General features: G+C 33.6%; 1 pseudogene; it reads right to left on the bottom strand.

Annotated features, from left to right (window-relative positions):
• Positions 1-14185: 14185 nt before the first annotated feature.
• Positions 14186-15669, bottom strand: LOC143053868 (phosphatidylglycerophosphatase and protein-tyrosine phosphatase 1 pseudogene; annotated as a pseudogene).

Below are 15669 nucleotides of genomic sequence, written 5' to 3'. Positions count from 1 at the left end.
TTCCGGAAAGGGGAGATAATACGCAAACACGTTGTTTTTGAGGCGGGAAAAAAGAACTGTTGAACAAACACGTGAACAAAAGTATGGAAGCCGGTTCGCATATTATATCAACAAAATTTCAAGAGCTTATTACAATGGATTCAGTAAAATAAAGAATCCTGGATCAGTTATATAAGAAAACGTTTGCCTTATCTGTTACTTGATATTAAAGGGCAGTCAGACCTGGACAGTTTTTCATAGAATTTTGGCATTTAATAATGTCCACCCACATGACAAGTTTTCATAGTAGTTGCTACCAAATCACTTAGTCAGAGGCGGATTTAGTTGGGCAGGGGCGAATCCAGCCATTTAAAAGGGGGTCCTAACCCAGAACAAAAGGGGTGGGGTTCCAACTAGACGTCTCCATTCAAATCGATTGATCGTCCAAAAAAAAAGGGGGTCCCCCCCCACCCTGGATCCGCGCCTGGGGGGCCTGGGTCCCCCTTTTGAGAAAAAAATGTGATTGCTTATATAGGGAATCACTGAAGCGTGACGAAATCGTGTCCCCTCTTAGGCAGCCAGTGGGCCCCCACTTATGCGGAAAATTTCTAGATCCGCCACTGATACATGTAGTGTCGTGTCATCGTGTCATCGGAAGCAGGACAAATCGCCCCACTGGCAAAACGCCCCACACCTAATCGCCCCACTTTTTCATAAACTCGACCCCTTCTAACATTTTCTATGTTTTCCGTGTTCAGTGGACCGTGAAATTGGGGTAAAAACTCTAACTTGGCATTAAAATTAGAAAGATCCTGTCATATATATAGGGAACATGTGTACTGAGTTTCAAGTTGATTGGACTTCAACTTCATCAAAAACTACCTCGACCAAAAACTTTAACCTGAAGCGGGACAGACGAACGAACGAACAAACGGACGAACGAACGAACGAACGAACGAACGGACGGACAGACAGACGAACGAACAGACGCACAGACCAGAACAAATAATGCCCCTCTAATATCGTAGTTGGGACATAAATAAATGAACGGAAAAAATATGTAACACATCAACAAACGACAACCACTGAATTACAGGCTCTTGACTGTATACAGAATGTGGCGGGGTTAAACATGTTAGCGAGATCCAAACCTTTCCATAGCCTAGCTGGGACAGTGGTGTAACGAAATGGAAAGCACTTTTATAGGTTACGTTTTGCATGGTCCGGGTTAAGCCTTTTGTTGTTATTATCATTATTTAGTTTAGAAATATATTTATGACTATCGGTTCTAATATCCCATGGAGAGAAAAAAAACTTGAAAAGTATGCTCTTCACAATAAACTCATCATAGATACCAGGACTAAATTTAGTATAAACGCCAGAAGCGCGTTTCGATAGGAGCACGTCATATTAGAATAATTTGTAGAATACTAATTATTTGTTATCACATGAGCAACACGACGGGTGCCACATGTGGAGCAGGATCTGCTTATCCTTCCGGAGCATCAGATATCACCCCTAGTTTTTGGTTGGGTTCGTGTTGCTTATTCTTTAGTTTTCTATGTTGTGTCATGTGTACTATTGTTTGTCTGTTTGTCTTTTTCATTTTTAGCCATGGCGTTGTCAGTTTATTTTCGATTTATGAGTTTGACTGTCCGTTTGGTATCTTTTGTCCCTCTTGTGTAGCTGATTTGTCATCCAAGATGGCTGCCAGCGTAGGGAGATTAAGTTTAACATAGGACCCTATGGGAAATACATACAAACGTTTTCTTCTTAAGAACCTCTGACTTAAATGAAACCAAACATGACATGAATGTTCCTTATGAGATGTTGACCAAGTGTTGTTATTTTGTAGTCGAACCATCATCCCAAGATGGCCGCCAGCAGGGGACTTGGTTTTATATAAGATATTATGCGAAATAAATAGAAACTTCTTTTGCTAGAGAAGCACGGAATGGAATAAAACCAAACATGGTATAAAAGTTTCTTACGAGGTGAATGAATGTTGCTACTTTTTTTTTATTCTGATAAATTAGGGGGACAATATTAAACCAAATTTCTCCTCAAACTTTATAAGAGTATTAGTTATGATTTTAATCTAATTTTACATGAACTACAAAACCAAAGTAGAATCTAGTTTGTTACCTTTTGAAAATAATGAAATATTGTTTAGCACTTTAATTGGTATAATATATCTTTATATTGTTTAATGTTATATGACATGCTTTATTTGATCCGTTTTTAGAAAGGATAAAGGGAGACTGAAAGACAGATTCGAACTTATCTTATATTAGGTATCTCACAGCCTGTCAGGTAACTGCTTTATTCAAAATATAACCACAAAAAAGAAGACTTATTCCTCTGTCCAGTATCAAAATAATGAACAACCGCGTGCAATATAGTAACTTACATTTCGTTTGTCATATAAGAAAAACAATTTCATATAAACTTAGGACAAAGTGAAAACATAATAATCAAACGAAAAAATGAAGGAAATAAACACATATCAAACTACTAGGACACTTTTATTTTACATGGGTTGTTATATATTCAAAGACAGGAAACTAAGAATTAAAAGATAAATTCATATAACAGATAAAAACTAATTTTCTGATTCCCTAGTTGATGAGGATTAAATATGCAATTATTATATACGTATTAGCAAAGCTTTTTTAGAAAATGATATATGAACTGTGGTTTTGCAAACGTTTGCAGACAAAAATAAGTTCTGTTAATCATTGCGGAGTAATGTTCCACTTTTGGCCATTGATTCCAATTCGGGAACCAACCGTTTTTTTGGTCTTCGTTTATTACCATCGCTATAGGTGGTTCTGCATTTAAATTCGATATCATTGTGCTATTTGAGATCCCATCAGATAGATTGAGCTGAGAGTTGTTGCCAGCTTTTACGGTAAGAAGAATCGCATTTTCCCGAATTTCGACGAATCTGCCATCTTCTTCATTATTTATTGTAAATATGTTATTGCCCTTTGAAACCAACTGCCATAATGCTTTTTTATCACCAACCGCTGCCCTGCCTGTATCTACTGCTATAAAACCACTTTTTACAACCAAATGAAAATCATTGTTTTCGGTGTTGATATAATGTGACATCTTGTATCTGAAATAAAAATATAACAGTTTTGCGATTACCACGTTTAATCTCTGTATATAATGAAGCATACAATAAAGAGAAGGAAATAATATTTTCGTTAGTTGCCGATGGAAATATTGCTTTTATTTATATCATTTGTCTTATGAATAAAATTCAAATAGGAAATTGAGAATGCGTCAAAGGGACAACAGCCCGATCAAAGATCAGTAAACAGCCTAAGGGCACCAATAGGTCTATCAAACAGCGAGAAAATCTCTCACCCGGAGCCGGGCTTCAGCTGGTACATAACACAAGTTATACGTACTAGTTCAGTGAAATTAAACTAAACTACACTCCAAAACATATAAATAAAATATGATTTTAAAAAGACACACAATACTAACAAAGACCAAATGCTACTAACTATATATATAATGAAGGTAAATTGAGATCAAATATTTAAAGAAAGAAATTTTACTATTTCATGTTAAACTAAGTGAATCTTCCATGTAGTTGTAGAAAATAACTAAATCTTGTTGAAAGCCTTTTGTATATGTTCATATACTCATATGGTCCGACCGTACGCGTATGGTCGGGGTAATTAACACTCTGTTACAGTTTACTTTTAATACTTCTAAAGTCTTCATATGGTATGATCGTTTATTAAAAAGACGCTATCATATAGGTAATCTTATTATTATATTATAATAAAAAGATAAACTAAATAAAAATAAGAAGTTTCACATAGTTAATTTTACTTAATTGTCAAATCATAGTAAACACATCTTATACCGATTGTCATTACCGATTTGTTATTACGAGTGAACGGCAATAAGTCGACTAAAACAATTAAATTCCAAAAATGTCTTAATGAACTGTTACACAACAAGTCACTGGAAAGTACATTGTAACATATTTAAGTTGTCTTGTGAATATGGTGTATTGCAGTCATTTTACGATATTTGAGATCTAGAGCTTCTTAAAAACACCGTAGACATCAGAATGGCCAAAGATCTCGGTATCACTGTACGCAGCTGCAAAATGGCTGGATTTTCACTCGCACACAAAAGGTGTAAATGAAAAGGATCGTGCACAAATTTCTTGCAAATGCAAAAAGCTATGATACCGTGTGGAAATGAATGTCACCCCAAGCCTACATGCAAGAATGTAACTAGCGATGAAAACTACATGTAACTATGGCATCACTATTTAATGTTTACGTAGTTTTTAGTTATAAAATTAATATTGGTATTCCGTCTTTGAATTACTATAACACGGAAAACGCCCGGTTATATATTGGTTCAGGTACCCGCGGCACGATCTTGAGCTAGTTCCCCCAAACTAGCAAATGACTACCTTCAGAAGCAACAGTATGGAAGGATCCTGGAATTTGCAGCCTTGCAGAAATGGACATCCGTTTCCGATGAGAAAAGCAGATACCTGTTTGGACTTTCTGTGCAAATATTGCGGTAAGACATTGGACGTTTTCACATACCATCGATGTTATGCAGTTAACGTTTATTGTTACAAGTGCAGACATCCTTGACATTTTGCTCGCATGTGCAGTTTTCACGTTAAGCCATGTGAAAACCCTAAACCGAAGAAGAAGTCGAAATCCAAAATTCAGAGAGACTGTGAACGAATGAGGAAGTTTATTTAAAAGAAGCAAATGTCTCAATTTCCATTTCAAGAACTTGAGGACAAGGAACTCTCAGCTTTTACGTGCTCAACACAGGACGAATCCGTGAAACAGCAACTAAACAAGTTAAAAGCGTCTCATCAAAACTCCCTCAAAGAAATCGCTTTGCTTAAAAATTTGAAAATTCAAAATTGGATACCGTAGTGAAAGATAATGTGATATTAAGGAACAATTTGGACAAAGTAAATTTGGAACGTTTAGAACATGGTCGGATAATTCAAAAGATCGAACATGAGTTAGCCGAACATACAAGAAGAACTGAAAATTTTGAGAAGGAAATAGTGCGTTTGAAAGAGGAAAACCGTAATTTAACCAACACCAGACAACGCTTAACAATGGAGTACAAAAATTCTGACATGCAGTACAAAAATTCTGACATGCAGTACAATCGCATCTTAAATGATATGGACAAATTCAGAGACTTAAGAAAGAGAACGTAAATAGTAGACACGAGATTCAACATCTAGACATAAAACATTCAAACCAAGATGTGCGTTCGACCCTTGCAATTTGATCGCGTGGCAATTCACAGCAACGTCATCGGCGAGGAGGAGGAAGATACCCACGACGATAAAAAAATTCATTCTGCAAATTCGGAGACCGAGTTTAGGCGGAGTAGTGGCGATTATGACCAGGAAGATTTGGACTATTTGCGATTAGAAATAAATCCAGTTCAGACAATATATTTTAAGTGCTATAGTGACAATTTATGAATCCGTTTATCCAACCTTTTACATTTCTTTGTGTCTAATTTTAAATTCTATTGTTCAATATATGTTTGTTGTGATGGAAATCACTCTGACCATGACAAGTTAATCCGTTGGACACCAATCCTTTTCTATGGTAACTGTTTTTTATATATGCTTTTGTATGTTATTTTTTAGTCAGTTTAGGTCTTAGGTCTGGTACTGTCCGGACCTTGCTAATAATGTTTAAAGTATTGGTATTCCGTCTTTGAATCACTATAACACGGAAAACTCCCGGTTACATAAAGTCCAACCAGAACGTGTTCTTAGGGTTTAAAATAGGAAACCCTAAGGAATCACATATTAATTATTTACTCTTATGGTTGGACTCGAAATAAACATATTTCGGACATCTTGTTTTATTCATCAGGAGGACTCGAAAGAACGCGAACGACAGTCCCCCAAATTGTCGAAGTTTAAATAGTGAGCAGGGACGTGAATAACAATAGACCGGCAACATTAAAACTTCAGATGTAGAGGGGAAGCAACTGCCTTAGTCTGCCCTTTCCATCTCTTTCTCGCATAATATATCTCCTAGGTAATAAAACATAAATTTGAATTTGAAGTCATTTCTCCGGCAGTTTCAGAGAATTTATGGTTAAATTTATCGTTCCGGATTGGATAACCTTTATATGAAATGAGAACAATCACGTCAACATGCATATGATGTTGGTATCCTTAGAATACAAATTCCGTTCAGTTGGTATCATACTTGTTCCTGTTTTGTTATATGTGCAATGTGAGAGCAATTGTTGTAGATCTATCATAACAATTCACTAAATATATTGCGTATAATTTTCAATAAATGACAAAATAAAGGTGGAACTTAGGTACAACAGCAATCAGATTGAATTCTTAGATACACTTGTGAAAATAAAAAATAGTAAATTAACAACAGACCTTTATACAAAGCCAACTGATAAACATATATATGTTCACAGCAAATCATGCCATCCAAAAAATGTAAAAAAAGGCAATTCCTTATGGTTTAGCATTACGATTAAGAAGAATTTGTGAAAATGAAGATGACTATCAAAAACATAGACAAGAACTAAAATTACAACTGCGAAAAAGAGGCTATAATGGAAAATTTATTGAAAACCAACTAAAAAGAGCAGACGACTTAAATAGAAAAGAGTTATTACAGAGAAAAAATAAAATTAAAAAAACATCAGAACGCATACCTCTTGTTGTAACCTTTACTGATTTACTACCTGATATTCATGACATTGTGAAAAAAAGAATTAATATTTTACATAACTGTAACTTGATGAAAGAAATATTTCCAGAACCACCACTAGTAGCTTATCGAAGAGATAGAAACTTAGCAGACATAATTGTACATGGAAAACTAAATAAGATCACCAAAAAATGTACTAACTACAACAGCAACAAAACATGTAAAGAAGAATGTGAAGTTTGCGATATTGAAAGACATGAAGAAAAAATTATACTCGGAGATAAAACATTCAACCTCAAAAAGAACATTCATGGATGTCAACTGGTGAACCTTATTTATGGACTTCACTGTGAAAAATGTAACCACTATGTCTATGTTGGAGAAACAGAAAGATCACTCAACGAAAGAATAAAAGAGCATCTAGCAGATATCAGACATGATAGAGATACAGCTGTGGCAGAACATTTTAACCAAGAGGATCATTGTAAAGAGGACATCACAGTTCAGGTTCTGCAACAGATTTACGATAAATCCGCAAATTACAGGAGATATATTGAGGCACAATGGATGCAAAAATTAAATACAATTAGACCATTTGGAATTAACGTTAAAAAGGAATGACTTTAATTGATCAAAACTTATATAATTTAACTTTCATTCATACAAAAGTATTGTGACGTCATGTTATTATGACGTTAGAGTATTATGACGTCATGATGTTTCCAAGGACATTTATCTATAACATCTTTTCAATGTTTGAAAAAAGAAATGTCAGCCATGTAGTTTAGAGGAATAATAAATAACTGAAGAAGGCCAATGGCCGAAACGTCTGAACAATTGGTTTATTTATACAATTATAATTTTTCTATTATTTTGTATATTTTTCAAAATGAAACAGGCGAGATTACATGATACAATGATAGGCAAAACGTATAAAAATAACGCAGCAATAATTACCAATACCATGTAATGCAATTTTGGAGATGAAATATATTTGCAAAAATTTGCTATTAGGGTTAAAAGGGATCTAAACTGACCAAAAAACTTCAAGGTACCATAATTCCTTTGTGAGAGTTTCTGGATAGCACGTTAATCAACATTAAAAAATACAGGACAAAGTTGTCTTTTTCTTCATGTCCATATAATTAGGATAGGATTTATCGCTAAAGGATGTAAATGTCAAAAAAAAATTCTTATTGACTGCTTTTTATTCTACTTCAGACACATAAGACATTTTATTACAATAATCTTAAGCTATATCTGACATCATAAAAAACATGATTTCAGCTAATCTATTGTTTATTGTTTCGACCTTTTTTTAAACTTTTGGCGAATTTCGTCTTGTTATTTTCTGGTAAATTTCAGTTAAATCATGACACCAATGCGAATGAAGCAACAACAAAAACTTGCCGCCACAAATTATCTTGCATAAAGTGGCATAAAACTCCTGTCAATCAATTAATCAAATGAAGCACGCTTTTTAAAATGTTACCAAATAACGACTAAAACAAGCTGAACAAATGATTTTTGGCGTTCTATATCCAAACTGATTCTCTTTATTGTCATCAAGTATTTTCTTCATCAAAATAAACCCTATCTATTGTATAATATAATAGACAAATTAAAGTTAAGTAATGTACTTACAATTTGGTCAGTCCTCAGCTAAAGGAAATTAATAAAGAGCTCGTTTGAATTGGGATCCCCAATCCAGCGCCTTTTATATTTGAAAGCAGGAGGCGTGGTTTTCTGCGTAAATGAATATTTAAAAATTATTGTATATTTTTAGCAAGTTAGGAAAATTTAAAATTGCGCATTAACTTTCTTTCTTCACAAGAAATCATTAACAACATATAAAAAAGACAACTTCACCAGTAAACTTCAAAGATAATTGCAAATTCATATTAGATAGCAATCTCTGTAATCCTTTCCTTGAATTACAAATTATGATGTGGAAACGATTAAAAATAAGTCATAATTATTGTTGACAAACTCTGACAAAACCATGCACATGATTAATGACTAATCTTGGTTGTAGCAAGATTTTTTTTTATTACACTTGTATTTTTTAGGGGTTTTATATTCATGTCAGTATATATCTACTAGCAGGCTTTTGTTCATTTATTTTGCTTATTGTGATTTTGCTTACTAAGTGTTTCTTTTACCTATTGTTTCAGCGGATTCGGATTTCTTTTACAATAAATGTTAATGTGTGTATTGATGTTTAACTCCGCCGAGTTTTTGCGCCTGTTACAATGCAATTCAGAAGCCTCCTATGTTTGTTAGGAATTATAAATATATGTTTAACTTTCGCTGAACTAGTGCTAAGGACCGTCTTAAACTTGCAGTGAGGTGACAGTTGTTTCCCCTCTCTCCGTATTTATGCCTCTCTGTTATTGGAGTGACAGATCAAGAAAATGGTGCTTGTTTTACGACTTTAATGGACCGGCATACATGCAGACTAAAACCATTTTTTTTGCACAGCAAATACATAAAGCTAACTTTTTTGTCCGGTCGTAGATATTTTCTGCGGTGCAATTTTTTATAAAAATTTCAACATGGGAAAAAATTTGAATTTTGTTATTTTTTTTGGCTTTTGACTTATGATTTTTCATTTTATACAGAGTTTAATTGTTTATTCATAATGTAAAACTAGATTTCCTTTTTTTTTCTTTCTTAATTTTGTCCATTTTCACTTAATTTAATGAAAGTGCACTCTGTATTAGTTTAAGGAAGCGGTAGCAACATTTGTAAATTTAGATTACATTGAATGATAATTTTCCGAATTAAAATGTTTTAAACTTCCTATTGTAAAATTTCGAAGCCATTCCAAGTCAGTATTTCTTATAAATTAAATTTAATAAGAATTTTCAATGAATATGATATGGACCTTCTCGTTATTCTGATGCTCATTGATAGATTGCAGTAATGTTTCTAAACTTTCTGTCGATAAACTGCAAAATGGCCTGACAATAACAGAATGCATAGTTGCTTTAGGAATAAACATGTTAACAATATTTCATCTTGCTTTGGCATTACAATTACACTATAAGTTTGGCTCTAACATTGTTATTGAAAAATCATGGTTTTGTTCATCTTATTCTGAAGTACAAAGATATCGGACTAGTTTAGCAAATTTGGAGTAGGTCCTGTAAGGGCCGATTTTGGCCTCAAATTTCAGGTTCATCTAACGTAAGTTTTTTTGACACTTTTTAAACACTTAAGTGTGTATTTCAATTGATTCGATTAGTTTATTTGAAAGATTTTAACTGATTTAGTCATTAATAACGCTCTGATTCAAGCTTACATATGAAAAATCTATCAAATATGCCAAAAAAACGTCACTTTTCAGATGTTTTTTGTCAAAAATGAAAGAAGCCGCATCCGTGTTCATCCTCAACCTTTATATATATATATATATATATATATATATATATGTTTTGTATTATCAGCAAATACAACTTACCTTTCAATATTATGAATGAACACGAATGCGGGCACTTTCATTTTTGACGGAAACCGTCCAAAATTTCACCAAAATGCTAAAATTTTGAAGATTTCAGTAATTTAGCATGACTTAATGATGCTAGAACGCGATATTTGTGCATTGTTTTGTCAAAACAGCTCATATTTATGAAGCAGAAGCATCTTACTTTCCAAAATAAAGCTTAAAGATTACATTTTCACAATTTTCTAAAACTGCTATATTTTGGGGCCAAAAAGAGGTCTTACTGAACCTACTCCTTTGGAAATGGACAGAATCCAAGACATATGTACCTTATGGTATAATAATTGATCTATTAAGAAAAGGTGGCCGTATTATAAAGAAGGGAGCAGAAAATATTAACTTAAAAACTTAGACAATCGATGGTAAAAATGCATTTGACTCAATGGCTAGAGTTGTATTTCAGTATCAGAACAAATCATCAAACGCCCACATGAGTTCGATAAAGGTTAAACGGGGACTAGAAAGATCTTTGACGTTGAATGATTCGAATACAAATCTTATGGCATGGTTACCTTTCGACAAGCCAACAGAACGGTATGGACCTCCTCGTGATGTTTTTGGGAAGATTGTGTCTTGTTTCATGGAAAACCGAGGGATCTCTGTACTGTATTTGGTATTTCTGCGACTTTTTTCGAGCCAAAACTTATATTCAATTTCATTTTCTGCAGAAAGCACTGAACAAATATAGGCTAAATCTGACACTTCGTCTGTAGCATATGCTCCGGTTATAGATGCCAAGCATAGCGACATGGCAATAGTATTTACAACTATGACAAAATGTTTAGATATGTCAAAACGTGCTGGTCAACAATATGCTGTGCAAACATTTGACAATTAATTGTATACTGTTGCCCAAATGTAAAATGGTCTATGTCAGATGTTTTCGAGGATTAACTTTGGTATATGAGGCTCTCATTGCTCTTTTGTTTAATTTGAAAGCATGCTTCAATTGGTTAAAAAAAAATTAGAAATATCGTTTAATTAATATTAAACCAAATGTATGGAAGGCGTAATTTGATTGTCACAGTTCATTTGCTGAAACACCCAAAAGCACTGAAGATATTGAACAGTTTTTTCCCTAATTTTAAAGAACATATGTTGCCATTGTTTCAAGAATTCAGAATACACTCTTGTAAACTATCACCAACTTTTGCATTTTAGGGTATGTTTCTTCGTGCAATTGAGAGATTGTTACAGAACGTTAGAGCTGAACGGAATTGGTTGTGGCTTTTACATCTGCAAATGATAACTGCAATGTTGCGATGCTTTTTAATTACAAACCGGACAAACTATGCTAGGTGGACACCGGCCTACATATGTGATATGTTGAATCTGTCTGAAACGGTAAAATCTGTTTTTATGTCAGGTGTGTTTTCAATCAGACATAAACATGGTGCCTTAAATAGTATCTGGAATGAAATGGCTACAAAGAAAACTATTATTAAAGATTCCAAAGGGTCTAAAGGCATCACAGGACTGACAAGGAAATAAACCGCTTTACTTCGATGGATGCTTACAAGATACATTCCTACGCATTTCAGTTCTGAAATGATATCAAGATCAGGATCATCCACAGATGCAGAAATTGAACACGAGGAAACCAAGCCAACGGCAATGACACGAGACAAGAAGAATGTCTCTGATTTGATAAGGTAAAGGCTTTCAAATATGACAGATTCATTTAACGATGCCGATCTTCCTTATTCATTGATTAATATTTCTACAGAAATGCAAGCCTCAATAAATGTTCAGAATTATCTTCATAAATCTCTTGAACGTGACAACCAGATGGTTAAATCTTTTGTGGAAGGCTTTTTACTTTTTGATAGCTATTATTCGTGTGCTTCTCTGTCCTATATGTTCTCCCATTTATTTGTATTGTAGTCCTGTCATGGAACGTTGTCATTTTAACGTTATATTTAACATTGCCATGAAAGAGGGGAGGTTTGGCTAGCCACAAAACCAGGTTTAATCAATCATTTTTTCTTAAAATGTTCTGTTCCACGTCAGGAAAATGGCCATTGTTATATCATAGTTCGTTTCTGTGTGTGTTACATTTCGTTGTTTTGTTTCGGTTGTGTCGTAGTTCTCCTTTTATATTTGATGTGTTTCCCTCAGTTTTAGTTTGTAACCCGGATTTGTTTTTTTCTCAATCGATATATGAATTTCGAACAGCGGTATACGACTGTTGCCTTTATTTATTCTACAGTTCTATTTCGAGGTCTCCACTCAATACTTGTGATGATACGACAAAGACCTCAAAACTCAATTGTAAAGCAGGTGACTTTGTTAAGGCACATATAAATCCAGTAAAATTAGTTCGTCGTGCTTTATTTCTTGCTAATGTTCGTGATAATGCGACTGTAGTCACGATATTGGCATATCATATTGGCGCCATACATTCAGCTCTGGTCCATGATGATGGTAATATGTAGAAATGTTGTAAATCTGATAGTACCATGTGGAAATGTGATATAATTCACCTCCTTGAAAAAGTTTGCTCCTCTTTCAATCTTCCAAGTTATGACAATATTTATCAAAGGTACCAGGCTTATAATTTGATACACCAGTCGTGCGTTTTGTCTACATTAGACTCATCAGTGACGCTCAGATAAAAAAGTAAGAAAACCAAACAAGTATACAGTTGAAGAGCATTGATGACCAAAATTCTAAAAAGTTGTGCCAAATACGGCTAAAGTAATCCATGCCTGGGTTAAGAAAATCCTTAGTATTTCGAATAATTGATACTTTGTCAAACGGTAAATTATACAAATGACCATTTAAATGATATTAATGTCACCACCGTGTACTGAATAATGGGCTGTTGATACCCTCTTCCGAAGCACGCCTCCGTATGAGATATTTCCCGCTATGTTTAAGACACATAGGTGGCATTTGGCTGTGTTCTGCTCTTTAGTCGGGTTTTTGTCTTCTAGACGCATTTCCCGATCCATTCTCAATTTTATAATTAAATGTAAAATATAGATCCGGAAAAAAAAGTATGAAAAATTTTTGGAACTTGTAGTGGAAAGCGCCAGCGAAAGCACTTATAATATAATATATAAGCTGACTATGCGGTATGGGCTTTGCTCATTGTTAAAGGCCGTTCGGTGACCTATAGTTGTTAATTTCTGTATCATTTTGGTCTAATGTGGAGAGTTGTCTCATTGGCAATCATACCACATCTTCTTTTTTTATAATTAATGTTTGTTATACTGCAATTACCAATTTGTTTTTTTTTCTAATTCGATTTATGAATTTCGAACAGCAGCATAGTATTGTTGCCTTTATTCTGTAATTACCAAAATTATTAAACCAATAATATTAAAATTTAAGTAAAAATGAAACACTAGAGTGAACGACGTCATAAGAGAAAAGCACATTCTTGTATGCAAAGATTTATAAATAGATTGGTTAAAGACTACTAGTATGTGATACAGTGGCAAACATATTATCAGGACGTGGTCATCTTATTGTGACATATCTTTATATAAAAACATATTCATATTCACAAAATAAAAATAACTACATTTGTCATGTTTGTAATTGCTAGCAATAACGGATGGCACCCATCCCCATTGCAAGGGTAACCGCAGCCATTTTTTAATTCAAAGAGCGCATCATAATTATTTTTATAAAGTAATGTTAAGTTTGGAGCATTTTGAAATATTTGACATTTTTGCTGTTTCAATGGTAACTGCGGCCATTTTGAACATTCCGAAGTCAAATTGCAAATGACCACATGCCAGTTACCATTTCTGTGAAGTTTCGTTCACTTTGGAATACTTTTTTAATGATTTTTTTTACTTTTTTGCTGTTTCCGTGGTTACAGTGGAAATTTCCAAAATTCTAAAAGCAGACATCTCATTGCTACATGTCATGTTATATATGGATTCGGTTTTATTGTCTTCACATCTTGGCATATTAGGTAACATTTTCATAAAGTTTCATCCAGTTGGGTCCTAAAGTGAAAGAATTAGAATTGTTTTTTTTTTTTTTTTTTAAATACTTTGGCTTTATTCATTGCACTATTGATTCTAAAGGTTTAGTTTCACAACATTCCATTTTCATACAATAACATTGCTTATAAAAAAACCAGTATAAATTAATATAATATTTTTGGTGTAATTGGCTATAAAACCCCATGAGCACACTAACAATTCTCTAAATCTCCACTATAATTACATGATGTTTAAGCAAAAGCTTGTACATAAATTTACAGTAGATTTTTTTTACAATTCAATAGAACAACACCAGAGTAAATGCCTATTTGAACCTTGTAAACTTTGCCTTGGTTCATTGTATGAATAACCTCCCCTTAAAGTATATGAGAATGAAAGCATAGTTTCATCTTTTTATAAATGATTTACATTTGCACATTTTTTAAGGTGTTTTTCAAGTAATTGCTAAAGTATATATGAAAATCTTTGAATTTCACAAATTTATTTTACCGTTTTTCTTCATCATGCTCATTATTTGTTTCATTAAAACTCTTTTTATATGATTGCTTTAAAAAATATTTATTCAGTTAGGCCTCATTAATTCAGACCCAAATGCCAACATTAATTACAAATTTAAAATTCTTCAGCTATAGAGAGTTTAGCTCACTTCCAAGCATTAAACATAATTCAATCATCACAGGCAAGATACAGGTAAACATTCTAAAAACAATTCATACATAACATGATAATACGTTTTCGGCATTTATAAAACTTCAAATTTAATAAATTCTGCCAACGTAAGCAAAATCTCGACCAATCAACACACAATAAACTGACTGTCCATAGAAATAATAAGATAAATTGATCCTGCAATATCAAGACCCTGCAGTATTTTCAGAAAATGAGTTCAAGTTTTCAAAATAAGTATGAATAGACTGAATTTGTTTATCACATAACCACACATGAGATCTCTTAGTTTTAATAAACTCTACAGCTTCTTCAGGTGTCCATTTATTAACATAAACCAAATAACAAGCTACAATAGTTGTACTTCTGGTTCTGCCAGCTTTACAGTGGACATACACACTCTCTTCTCTCTTTCTGTATTTCATAATAAAACGTACAGCTTTGTTAATATTCTCCTGGGTAGGTGTCCCTACATAATCTACAGTCTGTAGAAATAACTGGTCCACACCAAGATCCTTCCATTCCTTTTCTGTTGGAATCATGCCTTTCATTTCCCAGTCTTCATTCAAACTAATCACACCTTTAATATTTTCATCTTCAACAAGCTTTTTACTATTTTCCTTCAAGGGGAGAGCACCCAATACCACTGTTTCATCAATTCTGTTGTACCATTGTCTGTTTGTTATCTTTGTCATAAGTTTGTTATAATACAACGTTGGATAGAAGGCAATCTTCCCAAATAAGCTTCCTGACATTATCAATCTTTATTCTTCTATTTTCAAGCTGCACCAACACATTTTCACATTTCACATGATTCTTTGCCAAACTCTTCTGTCTT

The sequence above is a fragment of the Mytilus galloprovincialis genome, chromosome 12 (genome assembly GCF_965363235.1).
Source record: "Mytilus galloprovincialis chromosome 12, xbMytGall1.hap1.1, whole genome shotgun sequence".
Lineage (NCBI taxonomy): Eukaryota > Metazoa > Mollusca > Bivalvia > Mytilida > Mytilidae > Mytilus > Mytilus galloprovincialis.
Note: the sequence above shows the minus strand (reverse complement) of the source record. Positions and strands in the feature narration are given on the sequence as shown.